Below are 18,869 nucleotides of genomic sequence, written 5' to 3'. Positions count from 1 at the left end.
CCGCCAAACACCACCAACGACCCTGCTACTTCACCTACTCCGCATGGGAACGAGTAGATGCTCTATGTCTTCAAACCTTTTTGGTCCTTACTGACAAAAGGGGGAGAAGCATATGAGGTTGATAGTCTTCAAGCGGGTCCATATGGGCGGGTGCTTTATATTTTGCTTCATGCTTACAACTCTCATTTTGCTACATTTGGTTCTTTGATGGTCGTCTGCTACTTATCTGCCACTTTGTTTTGCGATGATAAATTCTGCATGTGCGACAATAAATTCCGCACTTATATCATTCTGCAGACGTCCATTTTCCATTATGCATGTCATTATCTTCATATACTTTCACATGCATATTGGATTGTCATCATAAGTTGAAGTGGATCTCCACAAGTACAACCTGCCATGTGCATTTGCATTCCAAAAGCAAATTACCTATATGCACATCTTCAAGGGGAGCCCTTGCAACTTATGAAGACAATTCCTTATCCTTTACAATTTCACAGTTTATATTCCCCGTTGAAAACTTCAACTAGTTTGTCATCAATCACCAAAAAGGGGGAGATTGTAAGTGCATCTAGTGCCACCCCTAGTTGGTTTTGGAGTATTGATGACAAACCTAGTTGATGGACTAATGTGTTTGTGAGAATTGCAGGATAACACAGGTAGAAGTCCCTCATTGATTCAGTTTTCCTACCAGAGATGACCCCTAAAAATGTATGAAGACATTGAAGTCAAAGGTGGTATATGAAGATATTCACATTGAAGACTATGACAAGAGAAGACACCACATGAAGCCTATGGAGCTCGAAGACTTAGATCTTTTGTAGTTCTTTTTCTTTTGTGTTGAGTCATAGGAACTACCGTACTATTAAGTGGGGTCCAAGAGAACTAGTCAGAATGACTGAAGTGATGCCTAACCAAAAACCTATGTCTTCGAGTGAAGACTATGAGAGCGAATCTTGTCTAGAGTCGGACAAGTCGGCTTTGCTTGTAGCCCAAGTAAAGTTGCCGTGTGAGTTTGAAATCTGACCGTTGGAACATGTGTCAGTTCATTAGTGACCCAGGGTCATTTTGGACAAATCAGGTCGGGTTGCCAAGTGGCTATAAATAGCCCACCCCCCACAACCATAAACGGTTGGCTGCTCAGATTGAGAATACGGCTTTTGTCGTTTGAGAGCAACCCACCTTGAAGCCTTTGAGAGAGAATTCCTTGCGTGGATAAAGCCCTAACCACCCAGAGCCAGAGAGAATTGGGCATCACTTAAGTCTTCTTGTCTGTGTGATCTGAAGACTTATTACACTTGAGGACTGTGCATCCTCCAGCCGGTTAGGCGTCGCGTTCTGAGCATCCTAGAGACATTGTGGATTGCCGGTGAACAAAGTCTGTGAAGGTTTGGGAGTCTACCTTGAAGACTTACCAGAGTGATTGGGCGAGGTCTGTGTGAACTTAGCTCAAGGGGAATACAGTGAGGACTGGGTGTCCTGAGCTGCGTGTTCAGGACTGGGTGTCCGGGACTGTGTGTCCTAAGGTTTAAATACCTAGCCACCCCAACCAAACGTACAGTTGTCACAGCAACTGGAACTGGTCCAACAAATCATTGTCTTCAACGAGTCACTGGTTTCATCTTCCCTTCCCTTTACTTACTGTTGCTCCTTGTGAAGTCATTGTATGTTTGCACTATCTTTTGTCTTCACTGAGTGACTGCATGCTCTGTATGGCTTCATAATATCTTCCTACCTGATCCTTACTACAATGCTGCTATTAAGTCATTGTGCTTTCACTTCATTGAACACTTGACTATGGCTTGCCTAGTGTAGTCTACCTTCCGCTGCATGGTAATAGGTTTATTTCTATCGTTTGTCTTCATAACTTCCACGTTTTGAAGACTTTCATAAAAATCGCCTATTCACCCCCCTCTAGTCGATATAACGCACTTTCAGTGTAGTTTTCCTTCACCACTTCCTCCGCGGACTAGGGTTTCCCCTCCATCCATTCTTCCGTGGTCTCATGTTCTACTATGGGCTGGACTTTCATGATCTGACCCCGAACTTCATCCTCAACATTTCGGTGTTCATCGTCGTGTGTGTGGCTTTCCTCCGCATCCGGCCCCACTTCGGCATGTGGTTAAAGACCTTCAATATCAAGCCGAAGGTGGTGCAAGGCCAACAAGAAGAATGCGGCGGAGCCATGGTGGGCAAGATGCCCAATGTTATATGGCTCGAAGGCTCCTTCATGGAGACAATAAAGGTATGACAATCGGCGTGGTTCTACATCACCGAGCCGCGCGATGCCAAATGGGTGGCAGCCCCCGAGTTTCGATCCGGATTCCCTACACGGCTCACTTCCTGGAAAGAGAAGAGCTTGTCGTGGGGTTCGTCGGTGGAGCTGGATGGACTCCAGAAATGTATCCGGAGTATGGCGAGCAAGAAGCTCAAGCTTGTCAACATAGTCCAAGTTATGCTCATCCGCCGGATCTTCCCGTGTCAACAACGAGATTTTACCTTGTGGGAGTTCGACCCGGCCCGGCACCAAACTCTGAGCGAGCTCTTTGATACAACGCACAAGGATGTCTGGAAGGTGCTGTTTAAGGGCGCCGAGGTCCCTCCTTCTCTCGCCGAGGACCGCGGACTAAGCGCAAAGCGCCTAGCACGTTCGGTGAGTTCAATACGTCCCGTAGGACATTTATTTTCCCTAGCTTAATTATGTGCGGGGTCTAATCTCCATGCCTTTGACAGGACTGGGTGGAGATGTCGGGGCAGATTAACTGCCCGGCCCCTTTGCCCGAAGATACTACAGGCGCTCTCCTGACGGAGATGCTGACTCCGGCTCCTTACAAGGTGCCGGAGAAGACCAAGAAGGCCAAGGGAACCCGAAAGAGTTCCCGGCGCCAGGTGTTATCGGACTCATCGTCCGATAACTCTGCGGCACACTCCTCCCCCGAAGACGAGGAGGAAGTAGAAGATGCTCCCCCTCCAGGCGGGGGAGACAAGAAAAGGAAGGCCGCCCCAACTGGGGAGGCCAAAGGGTCCAAGAAGGGGAGGACTCTCCTTCCGGACAATTCCACCGCCGCCGACGAGGGCGAAGATGAGTTGTTGCCCCGGGCCAAGCCCCCGGGGAGATCGTAAGTATTCGGATACCACAGTAACTCATAGAATTCCTTTGTCGCACTGTTTTTCCTAATGGGGAACATAATTATGCAGGCCGCCACGATCCAGTATCGATGTATCGTCAGACGGCTCCCTGGGCTCGTCGGACATGGATAGCGACCCAGTCCCGACCGCCACCTCCCCTCATCCTGCCGACGATGCCGAGGTGTTGTCTCAAGAGGCACCGGATCGAGGGAGACAGTCCCGAAGGTGCCTCAAGGCAACCTTCCGGACTCCGGGAGCCGAGGGGACGCGGCCCCTGAGAGCTCCAAGTTCGGCCCTCGGCCGAACACCGCGCTGGAACCTCCAGCGGTTCCAGGCTCGGGCAGGCGGCCTCCTTCTAAGAGGGGCAAGACGCCTGTGCCGATGTCCTCTGTCCATCCAGAGGCACCAGACAATCTGCTGGAAGCGCTTTGCAGCGCTTCCATCGACGAGGAGCACCGTACTGTTATGAGTGCAGTGGTCCAGAAGGTTCAGTCCGCCAAGAGCAGGTTGACTGAAGCCTGTGCCAGCCTTCTAACAGGCTTTGAGGTAAGTGTTTTAAAATGTAGTAGAAATATTACTGCATAGATAGTAGCCCCTGATGCTTTGTTCGGTGTTCACAAAGAAAAGCCGAACAGAGGATCAAATAATATCGTAGGAGTCTAATATAAGTATGTCAATATGCATATGAAGGCTTCGCTGTTGGCGTCCGCCGCACCGACTGCGGAGGTCGCCGTACTGAAGCAGGACCTCGAGGGGTCCAGGAAAGATCTCGGCCTTGCTAAGAGGCAGCTCGAGGAGAACAAGGGTAAGTAATACCCTGCCTATAGATATGTATATATAAAGGAGGACGCGATTGCAAATGACAGGATCATCGTATGGTTGCCAGGGACCACGACCAAGTTGGTGACCCTGAAGCAAGCGCTAACCAAGGTCGAAGATAAAGTGGCCAAGGAGCGCACCGAGCGAGAGAAGCACGAGGCTCAGGTGGGCGAGGTGCAGCAAGAGCTCCAGGCTCTCGTGGCGAAGTACGAGGCGTTGGAGCTTGACTCAAAGACGCGGGAGTCCGGGCTTGCCGCGGCCCTCGAGAGTGCAAAAAGTGCCAAGGCCGAAGCCCAAAAGGCCCTCCAAGAGATCGACGCGATGAAGAAGATAGCGGCGGGTAAGGCTTTCTATATGCAAAGCAAGCATGTAAAAGTAAATTACCGATTACTTACCCGAATCCGGAGCTCTCCAGGAGCATTCGCAGATTTGCCCCGCAGTGTGTTCGATGCCGCACAATTTTACCAGGCCGAGGATAGAAGCTCAACGGAGAAGCTGTTCTGGAATCGGTATGCTGAGGCCGAACACTCGGGGCCAATGAGCGACCAGCTGAAGCAGATGGTCGAGCTACATAAGGCGGCCGACCGGGCCATGAAGAGCTTTATAGTCCGGCTGTGGCCTGGCGACGCCCTTCCGAACAGCTTCTTCGGCCTGGTGAGGCGGCTTGTGGATGCCTGCCCGCGGCTGGAGGCCGTCAAGCGATCTGTCTGCATTGAGGCTGCACGCCGGGCTTTCGCCCGTGTGAAATTGCAGTGGGTCAAGCTGGACGCCGTGAAGCTGATCAAGGAGGGGCCGCCGGAGGGCAAGGAGCACCGCCACCCTGAGATGTACTACGAGGGTGTTCTGCCGGGCGCCCGTCTCATCGCAGACGAGTGTTCAAAAGATGTAATATTTGAATGAGACTTGCTCATTTTATCTTGTGTTTATGAAAACTTGCTTCATATGCGCTATGCAATGCCTGTTGGAATTTAAAATATTACCTTCTATTTGGCTGTTTATCCAATCTGAGAGATGGCTAGTCATCGGCTTCTGCCCCCATGCCACGAGTGCTGGGGTGTTCGGGATAAACCTGAGCACTCTTCTTCCCATGTTTGGGTCCTTCGAGGGAGGTGCTCAGCGCAGCGAACAAGGCAACCGGACTAATAATGCTTTATCACTCTCACTTAGCCATATAATTCTATAATTTTAAATTTCAGCGAAGCCCCTAGTATTCGGAGGGCCGAATTTGGGGCGCGATACACGCCTTTAAGCCGGACAGGGCTGTCCCCTCGCTCTAAGCGGCATAAGTCTTTAGGGACTCGAAAACCTCGCCGAACAGCGACTAGTCTCTCGCCTTATCATGACAGTCAGTTTTAGCTTTCTCTACTGAGGTGCTGAACCTAGAAGAACCGGGGCACAATCGCAGTAGTTCTCCTAGCGCAACCTTAGCCGATAGAGCGGAACATAAGGTACCAAAACATAGGAGCCGGGCAAACCCAACATTTGACCAAAGACATGATTCGGAGCTGATGCATATAATGTTATAAGTTCGGGGTGCCGCACTTGTGAAAGTGTTCGGACTTTTCACACCGTATTGTGGGGTACGTAAGCCCCTGGTGTATTGGCCGTACCAAAGTGTACGATTGCAAGGTGTCATTAATGAACACACACACACACACACATATATAAAATAAGAATGCAATAATAGTCGTAATGTCATGCATTGTTTATTCAAAAAATTGCGTTAAGGCAGAGTGATACAGATAGTGCGATAAGCAAAGAGTAGGACTATGTCCCTTCCAAGGGCAAACTGAGGAATGATATTAAATCGAATATTTGGCTCGTTACTATAATCCACCTGGGAATTTCGTGGTACGACATAGCTCTCTGCCTCCTTGGTTGCTGCATCATGTGTTCGGCAATAGTGCTGCCGAACAGTGTTTCCAGAGATTAAGGTCCTAAAAAAAGGAAAAAAAATAACCAAACGGGAAGCCCCTAGTGCGGTTTAAGCCGCGTCTTGGGGCGTACCGCAGTTGTGCCCCCTCCCCACCTGTGCCCATGGTATTTTTAATGCGTAATTATGTACGCGCGACACGAGTTTCGACGTTGGGCTGGGCTTGGGGTGGCCGCCGCATTGCTACGCGAGCTCAGATCGCGCTAGGCGGTCTATTTGGCGATTGCTCCGAGTGCGCTTGAAAGTGTCCGGGCTTTGAAGCGCCGAACTGGTTGATTGCCTTGAGAGGCTGCTTTGCGCTTCTGCTGCAAGGGCTGCGGTGTGCTCCTCTGTTCGGAGAGAGCGCTCTGTGTTTCCATTGACTATAATAACTCCACGAGGTCCTGGCATCTTGAGCTTGAGGTATGCGTAATGCGGTACCGCATTGAATCTAGCTAATGCGGTTCGCCCGAGCAGCGCGTGATAACCACTGTGGAACGGGACTATATCGAAGATTAACTCTTTGCTTCAAAAGTTATCCAGGGATCCGAAGACCACTTCCAGTGTAATTGAGCCTGTGCAATGGGCCTCTACACCTGGAATGACGCCTTTAAAGGCCGTTTTTGAGGGTTTGATCCTTGAGGGGTCTATACCCATTTTGTGCACTATGTCTTGATAAAGCAGGTTCAGGCTACTGCCGTCATCCATAAGGACTCGAGTGAGGTGAAATCCGTCAATGATTGGGTCTAGGACCAGTGCGGCGAATCCGCCATGACGGATACTAGTGGGGTGGTCCCTGCGATCGAAGGTGATCGGACAGGAGGACCAAGGGTTGAACTTTGGGGCGACTGGCTCCAACGCATATACGTCCCTGAACGCACGCTTCCGTTCCCTCTTGGGGATGTGGGTTACGTATATCATGTTCACCGTCCGTACTTGTGGGGGAAACCTCTTCTGTCCTCTAGTGTGCGGCTGCCGGGGCTCCTCCTCGTCATCGCTATGCGGCACCTTGTCCTTGTTTTCGGCAATTAACTTGCCAGCCTGCTTGAACACTCAACAATCCCTGTTGGTGTGATTGGCTGGCTTGTCTGGGGTGCCATGTATTTTACACGAGCGATCGAGTATACGATCCAAGCTGGACGGACCCGGCGTACTTTGTTTGAATGGCTTTTTCCGCTGACCGGGTTTAGAGCCTTTGAATCCGGCATTGACTGTCGTATCCTCAGTATTTTCCCTGTTAATGCGGTGCTTATGTTTGTTGCGACGTGACCTGCTATTGCCGTCCTTGGTATCTGAGGTACCATGGTTCTTTGATATGTTATTATTGCGAGCCAGCTGGCATAGATTTCGGGTTGAGGCTGCCATAGTCCGGCCAGGGCTCACGACACTCACGGCATAGATTTCGGGTTGAGGTCTGGCATATCTCCCCACGCCTTTTTATTTGAATGGCGCCGGGGTGGAGGCTGAGCTTTTGGCTGGAATGCCTCTCTATCGCGGCCACGAGGTGGCCGATCAGCCGTATCATACGCTTCTTCCTCCAGTCGGGGTAGTAACCTGCACTTTGGGTAATTCTTGGAGGGGCGCTCGAGTTTATATTCCTCGGCCGCGAGGACTTCAGTCCATCTGTCAGCTGGCAGAACTTGATCAGCTTGAAGCTGCTGCAGCTTTTTCTTCAGGCTATTTGCTGTGGCCATAAGCCAGTGCTTGAAGCGCTCTTGTTCGACGGGATCCTCTGGTACGACGAATTCATCATCGCCGAGCCTTGCCTCGTCTTCAGAGGGGGGCATGTAATTGTCATCCTCCTCCTCTCCGTCTGCCGCTCTCTCAGGAGAGCTGGCTCCTCCATCCTCCTGCTCTAAATCTTGCTGGAGGGGATTGTTGTTGTCTTCGGCACTATCCGCAGTGTTATTATCTCCTGTGCCGGTATCACCACTTTTGCTTTGGCGGGACTTAGAGCGGCGCCGCTGACGTTGGCACTTGGGTTGCTTCTTGGAGGGGTCATCCTCCGCTATCTCGTCGCCATTGCCTTCTTTGGGTGTATCCACCATGCATATGTCATATGACGAGGTGGCTTTCCAGTGCCCTATAGGTGCTGGTTCATGTTTGTCTCCTACATCGTCGTCCATACCGTCGATGTCTTCGGAGTCGAAGTCGAGCATGTCAGTTAAATCATCGACAGTGGCTACGAAGTGGGTGGTGGGTGGGCATCGAATTTCTTCGTCGTCCGCATCCCAATCATGTTGGCCATAGTCCGGCCAGGGCTCTCCTGACAAAGAGAGAGACCTTAGTGAATTCAGAATGTCGCCGAAGGGCGAGTGCTGAAAGATATCCGCGACGGTGAATTCCATGATCGGCACCCAATCGGATTCGATTGGCAGGGGCGCGGGCGGTTCGGGGTCCGGAAAAGAGTCCAGCACCTTGGAGTCACGGGCTTCGTGGAGGATTAGGCTGGTGTTCAGCTCGATCGCAGTTGAGACTGCAGCCCCTGAGGCGGTGTCTAGCCACCCGTCCTTGATTGGCGCAGTTGGCCCCGAGCTAAGGATCGGAGCTGATGCGGGCGCGGCCTTTGGGGTACTGTTCGGCGGCGGAGCTAGGTCATACCCATCGTGACAGTGTGGCGCTCCCGGCTGTGGCTCGAATCCGTCGAAGATCAAGTCTCCGCGGATGTCAGCCGTGTAGTTCAAACTTCCAAATCTAACCTGACGGCCAGGGGCGTAGCTTTCAATCTGCTCCAGATGGCCAAGCGAATTAGCCCGCAGTGCAAAGCCGCTGAATACGAAGATCTATCCGGGGAGAAAAGTCTCGCCCTGGACCGCATCGCTATCGATGATAGTAGGAGCCATCAAGCCTAACGGCGACGACACAGAGAAACTCTCAATGAAAGCACCAATGTCAGTGTCAAAACCGGCGGATCTCGGGTAGGGGGTCCCGAACTGTGCGTCTAGGCCGGATGGTAACAGGAGGCAGGGGACACAATGTTTTACCCAGGTTCGGGCCCTCTTGATGGAGGTAAAACCCTACGTCCTGCTTGATTAATATTGATGATATGGGTAGTACAAGAGTAGATCTACCATGAGATTGAGGAGGCTAAACCCTAGAAGCTAGCCTATGGTATGATTGTATGTTGTGGTTGTTGTCCTACGGACTAAAACCCTTCGGTTTATATAGAAACCGGAGAGGGTTAGGGTTACACAAGGTCGGTTACAAAGGAGGAAATATCCATATCCGTATTGCCTAGCTTGCCTTCCACTCCAAGTAGAGTCCCATCCGGACACGAGACGAAGTCTTCAATCTTGTATCTTCATAGTCTAACAGTCCGACCAATAGAGATAGTCCGGCTGTCCAGAGACCCCCTAATCCAGGACTCCCTCACACATGATGATTTTGATGAATATAATATGAACGTGCTTGCTGCTCCTACTTGCAATTATTATGAGATAGGAACTATATCTCCACCTCTCTATGTTTCCAATATGATAAAATTGCAAGAAACTGCTTATACTATGCACTGGCCTTTACTATGCGTGCATGAATTGCTCTTTTATGACATGCCGATGCATAGGAAGAGAGTTAGACTTCGTCATTACATGATATATGTTACCTTGTGCTCACTACTAAATTACAAATCATTGCTAATTAAAATTGGCTTTGATATACCTTGGGATCCGGGTGGATTCACTACTTGAGCATTATATGCCTAGCTTAATGGCTTTAAAGAAAGCGCTGCCAGGGAGAGAACCCGGAAGTTTGAGAGAGTCATTTATTTCTGTTGAGTGCTTTTATATAGTTTAAAAACAACAAAAATAAAGAGGGGAACCCGAAACTTTTCAAAAAGAAAAGAAAAGTGAAAGTGAGATAGATGAGCATTGTGAAAGTGGGGGACGTCCTTGAACTTTGTTCATGCCCATGGAAACTTTGTGAATCTTAATTGCAGAAACTTTTAAACAAAAATAATTATCCCCTTGTACAATTCCATTGTATTGTAAAAATAATGTGCCAAGATTTGCCTTTAGGATGTTTACTTTGCTTGTTGGTTTGTACGGTGCAGGACAGAAACTTTGGCTGTAGTGCGTGATTTTACATTTTTTTACTGGGACATCAAATGGTTCTGATTCTTTTTGCACTGTCTTTCTATACACATTTTTTATTTTTCCTAATTTTGGCAGAATTTTTCAAGTATCAGAAGTATGGTGAATGTTCAGATTATTACAGACTGTTCAGTTTTAGACAGATTCTGTTTTTGATGCATAGTTTGCTTGTTCTGATAAAACTATCGAATTATATCAGTGGATTAAGCCATGAAAAAGTTATATTACAATAGACACAATGCAAAAACAAAATTTGAATTGGTTTGCAACAGTACTTAGAGTAGTGGTTTGCTTTATTATACTAACGTATCTTACCGAGTTTTCTGTTGATGTTTTGTGTGGATGAAGTGTTCGATGATCGAGAAGGTCTCGATATGAGAAGAAGGAAGAGAGGCAAGAGCTCAAGCTTGGGGATGCCCAAGGCACCCCAAGTAAATATTCAAGGAGACTAAAGCGTCTAAGCTTGTGGATGCCCCGGAAGGCAGCCCCTCTTTCTTCAACAAGTATCAGTATGTTTTCGGATTCGCTTCGTTCATGCGATATGTGCAATCTTGGAGCATCTTTTGCATTTAGTTTTCACTTTTATTTTATGCACCATGCTGGTATGAGATAGTCCATGGTTTATTTATAGAATGCTCTATGCACTTCACTTATATCTTTTGAGTATGGCTTTATAGAATGCTTCATGTGCTTCACTTATACCTATTGAAGTTTGGATTGCGTCTTTCTCTTTACATAGAAAACCGCCATTTGGAGAATGCTCTTTCGCTTCACTTATATTTGTTAGAGCGTGGGCATATCTTTTGTAGAAAGAATTAAACTCTCTTGCTTCACTTATATCTATTTAGAGAGATGACAGGAACTGGTCATTCACATGGTTAGTCATAAAATCCTACATAAAACTGTAGATCACTGAATATGATATGTTTGATTCCTTGCAATAGTTTTGTATTAGTATAAATACTTGTGTTGAGGTTTGTGATTCCCGTAGCATGCACGTATGGTGAGCCGTTATGTAATGAAGTCGGAGCATGATTTATTTATTGATTGTCTTCCTTATGAGTGGTGGTCGGGGACGAGCGATGGTCTTTTCCTACCAATCTATCCCCCTAGGAGCATGCGCGTAGTACTTTGTTTCGATGACTAATAGATTTTTGCAATAAGTATGTGAGTTCTTTATGACAAATGTTGAGTCCCTGGATTATATGCACTCTCACCCTTCCACCATTGCTAGCCTCTCTAGTACCACGCAACTTTCGCCGGTACCTTAAACCCACCATATACCTTCCTCAAAAAAGCCACCATACCTACCTATCATGGCATTCCCATAGCCATTCCGAGATATATTTCCATGCAACTTCCATCATCATCATATACATGACTTGAACAATCATTGTCATATTGCTTTGCATTATCGTAAGATAGCTAGCATGGTATTATCATGGCTTGTCCCTTTTTTGATGTCATTGCTACGCTAGATCATTGCACATCCCGGTACACCACCGGAGGCATTCATATAGAGTCATATCTTTGTTCTAGATATCGAGTTGTAATATTGAGTTGTAAGTAAATAAAAGTGTGATGATCATCATTATTAGAGCATTGTCCTAGTGAGGAAATGATGATGGAGACTATGATTCCCCCACAAGTCGGGATGAAACTCCGGACAAAAAATAAATAAATAAAAGAGAAAGGTCAAAAAAAGAGAAGGCCCAAAAAAAGAAAAAAGAAAAAAGAGAGAGAAAAATAGAGAAGGGGCAATGTTACTATACTTTTACCACACTTGTGCTTCAAAGTAGCACCATGTTCTTCATATAGAGAGTCTCTTGAGTTATCACTTTCATATACTAGTGGGAATTTTCATTATAGAACTTGGCTTGTATATTCCGATGATGGGCTTCCTCGAATGCGTGAGGTCTTCATGAGCAAGCAAGTTGGATGCACACCCACTTGGTTTCAGTTTGAGCTTCCATACACTTATAGCTCTAGTGCATCCGTTGCATGGCAATCCCTACTCACTCACATTTATATCTATTGATGGGCATCTCCATAGACCGTTGATACGCCTAGACGATGTGAGACTATCTTCTCCTTTTTGTCTTCTCCACAACCACCATCCTATTCCACCTATAGTTCTATGTCCATGGTTCACGCTCATGTATTGCGTGCAAGTTGAAAAGGTTTGAGAACATCAAAAGTATGAAACAAATTGCTTGGCTTGTCATCGGGGCTGTGCATAATGTGAATATTTTGTGTGGTGAAGATGGAGCATAGCCAGACTATATGATTTTGTAGGGACAACTTTCTTTGGCCATGTTATTTTGAAAAGACATGATTGCTTTATTAGTAGGCTTGAAGTATTATTGTTTTTATGTCAAATGATAGACTATTGCTTTGAATAACTCGTATCTTAATATTCGTGCCATGATTAGATATGTGATCAAGATTATGTTAGGTAGCATTCCACATCAAAAATTATGTTTTTATCATTTACCTACTCGAGGACGAGCAAGAATTAAGCTTGGGGATGCTGATACATCTCTGTCGTATCTATAATTTTTGATTGTTCCATGCCAATATTCTACAACTTTCATATACTTTTGGAAACTTTTTATACTATTTTTGGGACTAACATATTGATCCAGTGCCCAGTGCCATTTCCTGTTTGTTGCATGTTTTTTGTTTCGCAAAATATCCATATCAAACGGAGTCCAAACGGGATAAAAACAGACAGAGATTTTTTTTGGAATATATATGATTTTTGGGAAGAAAAATCCACGCGAGACGGTGCCGAGGGAGGCACGAGGCAGGGGGCGCGCCCCACCCCCTGGGCACCCCCTGACCCTCGTGGCCACCCTGTAAGGTGGTTGGTGCCCTTCTTTCGCCGCAAGAAAGCTAATATCCGGATAGAGATTGTTTTAAAATTTCAGCCCTATCGGAGTTACGGATCTCGGGGAATATAAAAAACGGTGAAAGGGCAGAATCTGAGAACGCGGAGACAGAGAGAGAAAGAGAGACAGATCCAATCTCGGAGGGGCTCTCGCCCCTCCCACGCCATGGAGGCCATGGACCAGAGGGGAAACCCTTCTCCCATCTAGGGAGGAGGTCAAGGAAGAAGAAGAAGGAGGGGGCTCTCTCCCCCTCGCTTCCGGTGGCACCAGAGTGCCATCGGGGCCCATCACCATCACCGCAATCTTCATCAACAACTTCACCGCCATCATCACCAAATCTTCCCCCCTCTATGAAGAGGTGTAACCTCTCTCTTACCCGCTGTAATCTCTACTTAAACATGGTGCTCAACACTATATATTATTTCCCAATGATGTATGGCTATCCTATGGTGTTTGAGTAGATCCGTTTTGTCCTATGGGTTATTTGATGATCAAGATTGGTTTGAGTTGCATGTTTTATTATTGGTGCTATCCTATGGTGCTCTCCGTGTCGCGCAAGCGTGAGGGATCCCCGCTGTAGGGTGTTGCCATATGTTCATGATTTGCTTATGGTGGGTGGCGTGAGTGACAGAAGCACAGACCCGAGTAAGTAGGTTTTACCTTAATGATCTTTAGTAGTTGTGGATTCTTGCTAGAGTTCCAATCATAAGTGCATATGATCCAAGTAGAGAAAGTATGTTTGCTTGTGCATCTCCCTCAAATAAAATTGCAATGATGATTATCGGTCTAGTTATCGATTGCCTAGGGACAAATAACTTTCTTGTAACAAAAAGCTCTCTACGGAAACTAATTTAGTTGTGTCTTTATCTAAACAGACCCCTAGATTTTATTTACATGCTCTTTATTATCTTGCAAACCTATCCAACAACACCTACAAAGTACTTCTAGTTTCATATATACTTGTTCTAGGTAAAGCGAACATCAAGCGTGCGTAAAGTTGTATCAGTGGTCGATAGAACTTGAGGGAATATTTGTTCTACCCTTAGCTCCTCGTTGGGTTTGACACTCTTACTTATCGATAACTGTTGCGATCCCCTATACTTGTGGGTTATCACGCGTGAACTATACCATGTCCAATGCTTCATCTGTTATTATTTAGAAAGTAATTTCTGTTATAACATTACCTGAAAAAAATATTTTGTGCCACATCAGTAGATGCACGGACATCACAACAGGCATGCTGACTGGATAAACATTTGAACCTAGCTATTATGAAGGAAAATTTGTATTGACAACATTTTTAGATAGCAGGAGACGCCTAGCCTGTTCTGCCTCTGCTAGCTTCTTTCTTGCTTCTTCCATCTCTTCTTTGGCTTGGGCGAAGAGAGCATCTGATTGCTCTTTTCGCTTCTTCAGGGACTCAGCTACATTCCCAAGGGCTCTGCACACTTTCTTTTAGCCTTTACTAGAGCCACGAGGACACGAACAATTGACGACTCCACCTAGCTTGTGTGTAATCCAGCATCATCTGGGAATTTGCACCCTGTGTCTAATCCAACATCATTAGGGAAATAGCACCTTGTGTGTAATCCAGCCTCATTTTGGAAACATGATCTCGAGGTCGACCATACTTCCCGCCTCGTAGGAACTGCATCCTGACATGAAGTAACTTGTTTTTTAGATCAATACTCAGAGCAACCCAGATCCATTTAGTAGAAGCTAGATAAACATGACTCAGAGAAGTGACTTCAAAAGGAAAAATATAAAAACAGACTACAAGGTGAGAACACCCACTTCGTACATCAAGCTAAAAATGAAAGCACCAGGACGATTAAGACTCTTCTTATTACACATCGAAGAACACGAGGCTAAGAGAAGCATGAAACTACAACATATACACATCGAAGAACACGAGGATAAACGAAAGTAATTGAAAGGGTGTTACTTACCAAAGCTTGTTTTACAGGTTCGGTGCAGCTCCTCTTTAACTTGCCACGCTCCTTGAAGATGTCCCCAATATCCTGTGTTTGGTCTTCATTGCTCCTCTGCATGTTCGCACTCGTGGTTTTAAAATCTCAACATGGCAAGCAAAATATACTAGTAATACTCATGCATCTTGTGGGCAACACCAAAGCATTCGTCTGCCATGTTAGAGCATCTCCAACAGAAGCACAATGCGCGACGCTTTAGAAAAGCGTTTACAGTGCTAAGATCAAGAAGTAGAGATAAAGATTAGAGACTAGAGAGTAGAGACATAGATAGTTCTCAGCATAGATATAGCATAGATAGATAAAAAATAGATAGTTCAACTACTCCTCGTCGTTCGACTCCTCCTCGGTAATGTCTTCCTCTGACGTCTCAATGTAGGCGTGAAGATACCGATCGTCGTCAGATTCCCAGGGTGACGCTACTCCTAGCCTCATGTTGAATTGAGCGTCAGCTTTTTGCATACGCTTGTCCTAGTGATAGGTGGCTCGCTCCGCTCTCCTCTTCTCCCTCTCCGCCCTCCTTTGCGCGTAGAACTTGCTCTCGTTAATGATGTCCTACAGGAAGCATTGGCTCCACAGTGCCATGGCTTCCTCGTACATCTCGGCGATGCCGAGATGGTGCTCCCGCCTCCGGTTGTCGCGACGATCCTCGTCGGTGATAAGCTATGGCAGAGGCACGAGCTCCTGTGCCTGTTCCCACGTTGGCACGTTGGGGAAGTTCAATGTTCTATGAGGCCACCGGAGGAGCCATGCCGCCGCGTCGTATGCGTGGGCGGCCTCGTTGGCGGTGTCGAAATTGCCGAGGCCGAGGCGCATCCTGCGGAACCCGATCTCAGCAGAGAAGCCGCCGGAGGGGCGGGCGCGGACGCCGCGATATCCCCAAGTTTCCCGGCGACAAAGCGGCATGGTGGCACGGCGGTGGCGAGGCGAGAAAGAGCGGGGAGAGAGCGGTGGTGAGGCGCAGAGCTTGGAGAGATTGGTGGCGAGGCACAGAGCGGGGAGAGAGCGGTGGCAAGGCACAGAGCGGTGGGAGGGCGTTGGATTTTATAAAGCGCACCGGACGCCGCGCACCTGGCCGCTTTTTCCCATGCGTGCACGATCCTTTCCCGACGTCCCTGCTATCTCTACTCTCTTCTCTACTGTTATATTTATTTAATATTTAATATTTATCTCTCCTCTCTTCTCTATTGTTATATTTATTTTATATTTACTATTTATCTCTACTACTCTACTCTCTACTCTTTTTTCTACTTTCTTTTCTTTTCTCTACTCTCTACTCTTATAAATAACCAAGTTGGTGATGATGGTGTGCCTGCCATCCTACAATATAGACCGTCCGATCTATATATGACGGATAGAAAGCAAACTATGAGAATTTTGCAAATAGATACCCGCACCCCTCTCCAGTTTTGCAGATAAGGCCTTCCCTCGTTCATCCTTTTCTCCTACAAGATAAACTACTCATAAAAATGCCTCTTGATGTTCCGTGCAATGCATGGGCATCTTGCTAGTTCTAAAAAGCTTTCCATCATTTGCCACACTACTGGTTGCAGATGAAGAACCTACCCAAGCACAGCATGATATAGGAGTGACGCACAATCACAAGCTGATATTCTGTTGGACAATGGAGGCTATAAACAATTACTTTTACAGGAACAATAGCAACCAGGAAATTTTGTAACAGCCTGGATTTTACATTGGCCATATTTCTCATCATGCTCAATAAAAGCATTTCCTATTCTGTCCTAAATGGCACATTGTGAAGCAAGTGCTATTTATCTTTGCCCATTTGACCCCAAACTTTTTGACATATTTTCCTGTCCAAATAATTGACCTGTGCCAAAATTCAATATTATTTGCCTAGCCAAACTTCCTTAGTGATTTTCCAAAGTTCCTGCCTGAGGGAAGCCTTTGTGAAGGAAGTGCTAGCCAGGGTTATCCAAATGAGTTGAAATTTTGCACACTCCTTCATGTGATCATATTAGAACACTACTCCAAATTTCAGCCACATCCAATCATCTATGTGAGCACAGGACCAAATCTTTGCTTCTGGTAAAATTTTCAGGTTGTGAAGCAAGTGCATTTTATATTGCTTCAAAAATCCTTATAAATTACCAGATTGTTCTCCTATCGAAATGACTTCTCTCCACCCAATTTGGCACCATTTCACCTAGCCAATATTTCTCTAGAATTATTGCAAGATTCTGGTCAGGGAGAATAGCTGTGAAGGAAGTACCATTTTGGTGAACCCAATTGGTATGAAATTTTTTACAGCATCTTACTATGACCAAATCATTAGGCCTTGCCAAATTTGAGCTCAAGTGGCATCACCATGTGAGTGCATCATCCAAATCTCATTTCTGTACTAGTTTATGTGGTTGTTAAGCAACTACATTAAATCTTGGTCTTAATCTTCTCAAAGTTACCAGGATGAAAGTCCTTGTTACCCTAAACCTCACAGAAAACTCCATTGCTCCCAATCTCCTTCCTATTGATCAGCAGTGCTCACCCAAGTTTACTGCAGTAAACTTCAAAGGTTAATTACCATTCAACCGGAGCTCTTTTCACTGATCTACCACATCAGTTGTCTCCCCCCTGGATGACTACGCACTAGACAATGTTTGCAAGCCTTTGGCACTTTCTCCTCACTAGCTCACGCGGTCACCACCTCTCTGGCATGCCATGGCCGTGTCCAGGATGGTTTCTTGATTGGGCCCCTCTTCCTCGCGTCGTCTTTGCGCTCGTGAGCATGTCCAACAGCTAGCCCGCGTCGTCGCCGTCCTCTTGGAGTCATCTCCCCCTCCTTAAGCTCGCCTGTCAGCGCTCGTCACTGCGCGCCCACGGGCGCACTATGGACGACCGAGGCTTTAATGGTATTAGGCTGCTTCTCCTCTGTGCCCCTCGGCCCCCCTCACCCTGTGCGCCTCTGTAGCTCGTCTTTTACCTCCCTCTTTGCCTTCCCGCGCCCTCCCGTGCTCGCTGAGCTCATCAGAGCCTCGGCCAGACGTACACGGTGACCTCCTGCTCGGCATCCTCGCCCCGCCTATAAAATGGCTAGCCCCGAGCCACTTGAAGCATCCCAAGCTCCTCCCCCTCTTCCCAGAAACCTCCCGAGCCTCTCCCCTGAGCTCGAGCCTCTCTCCTTGCCGCCCATCACCGCAACGGCCTCCATCATCTCTTCCTCTGATTCCGGCAACCCAGGCCTCCATCCCCTCCTCCTCCACCACCAGGCGCCTCCTCCACCACCTAGAGGCCTCCCCGGTGCCCCCTCCTCCTCCGGTGGCTGTCTGTCGCGAGTTCGGCGGTGCCAGGAGACACGTGCGCCGGTGTCAAAGCCATCATCGCCTCAGCTCACCTCGTCGGTTACCAAGGGGACCGAGGGATGCGGCTCGATGCGCTGATCTCGCCGTGTGCAGAATGTCCCGGGAGGTGGCCTACATCGCCAGCAATCGCCGTCGGGGTGCGCCCCTGCCTCGGCCGCGCGCGGGCTGGAGGTTGAAGGCGATGACATAGCTGGTGGTCCCCACCTGCCCGTGGGCCCCGCGCGTCAGCGCCTCAGCCGTTGTCCCCGCCCCGCCACGTCAGTAAGTGGAAGCGTATTCCTCTGAATATGTCTTCCTTTGTCCGAAAATGTATTCTTTCTTTGCTTCAACCAGGAATGCGTTTTCTCTTCAGGAAAGCGTATTTCTCTCTCTTGCGGCCAAGAATATGCTTTCTAGTTCTGAAATACGTTTTCTGTTTTTCAGCTCAGGGGCCTATTTGTAGAGGGTCTTTTTACAGATTGGTCCCTGAACTTCGTCGGGCTATAACCTTTCAACCACAACTCCAAATGAGGTGAATCAAAAGCCCACATCTTTGTATCTTCGAGCCCAAAATTTTGGTATCATTTTCATTATGTTTCAACATTCTGAAAATGACCATTTTGCCCTTGCCGTAAATCAGGCCCCTTCGAGAGAGAAGTGTTTCCAACGAATCTTTCTGCGATCTTTCCGCACAACTTCCCGGTGATTTCTTCAACCCCAGGCAAGCCACAACCAACATT

This window comes from Triticum dicoccoides, chromosome 1A (assembly GCF_002162155.2).
Source record: "Triticum dicoccoides isolate Atlit2015 ecotype Zavitan chromosome 1A, WEW_v2.0, whole genome shotgun sequence".
NCBI classification, from domain to species: domain Eukaryota; kingdom Viridiplantae; phylum Streptophyta; class Magnoliopsida; order Poales; family Poaceae; genus Triticum; species Triticum dicoccoides.
The sequence above is the reverse complement of the archived record's forward strand: the minus strand, read 5'-3'. Positions refer to the sequence as shown.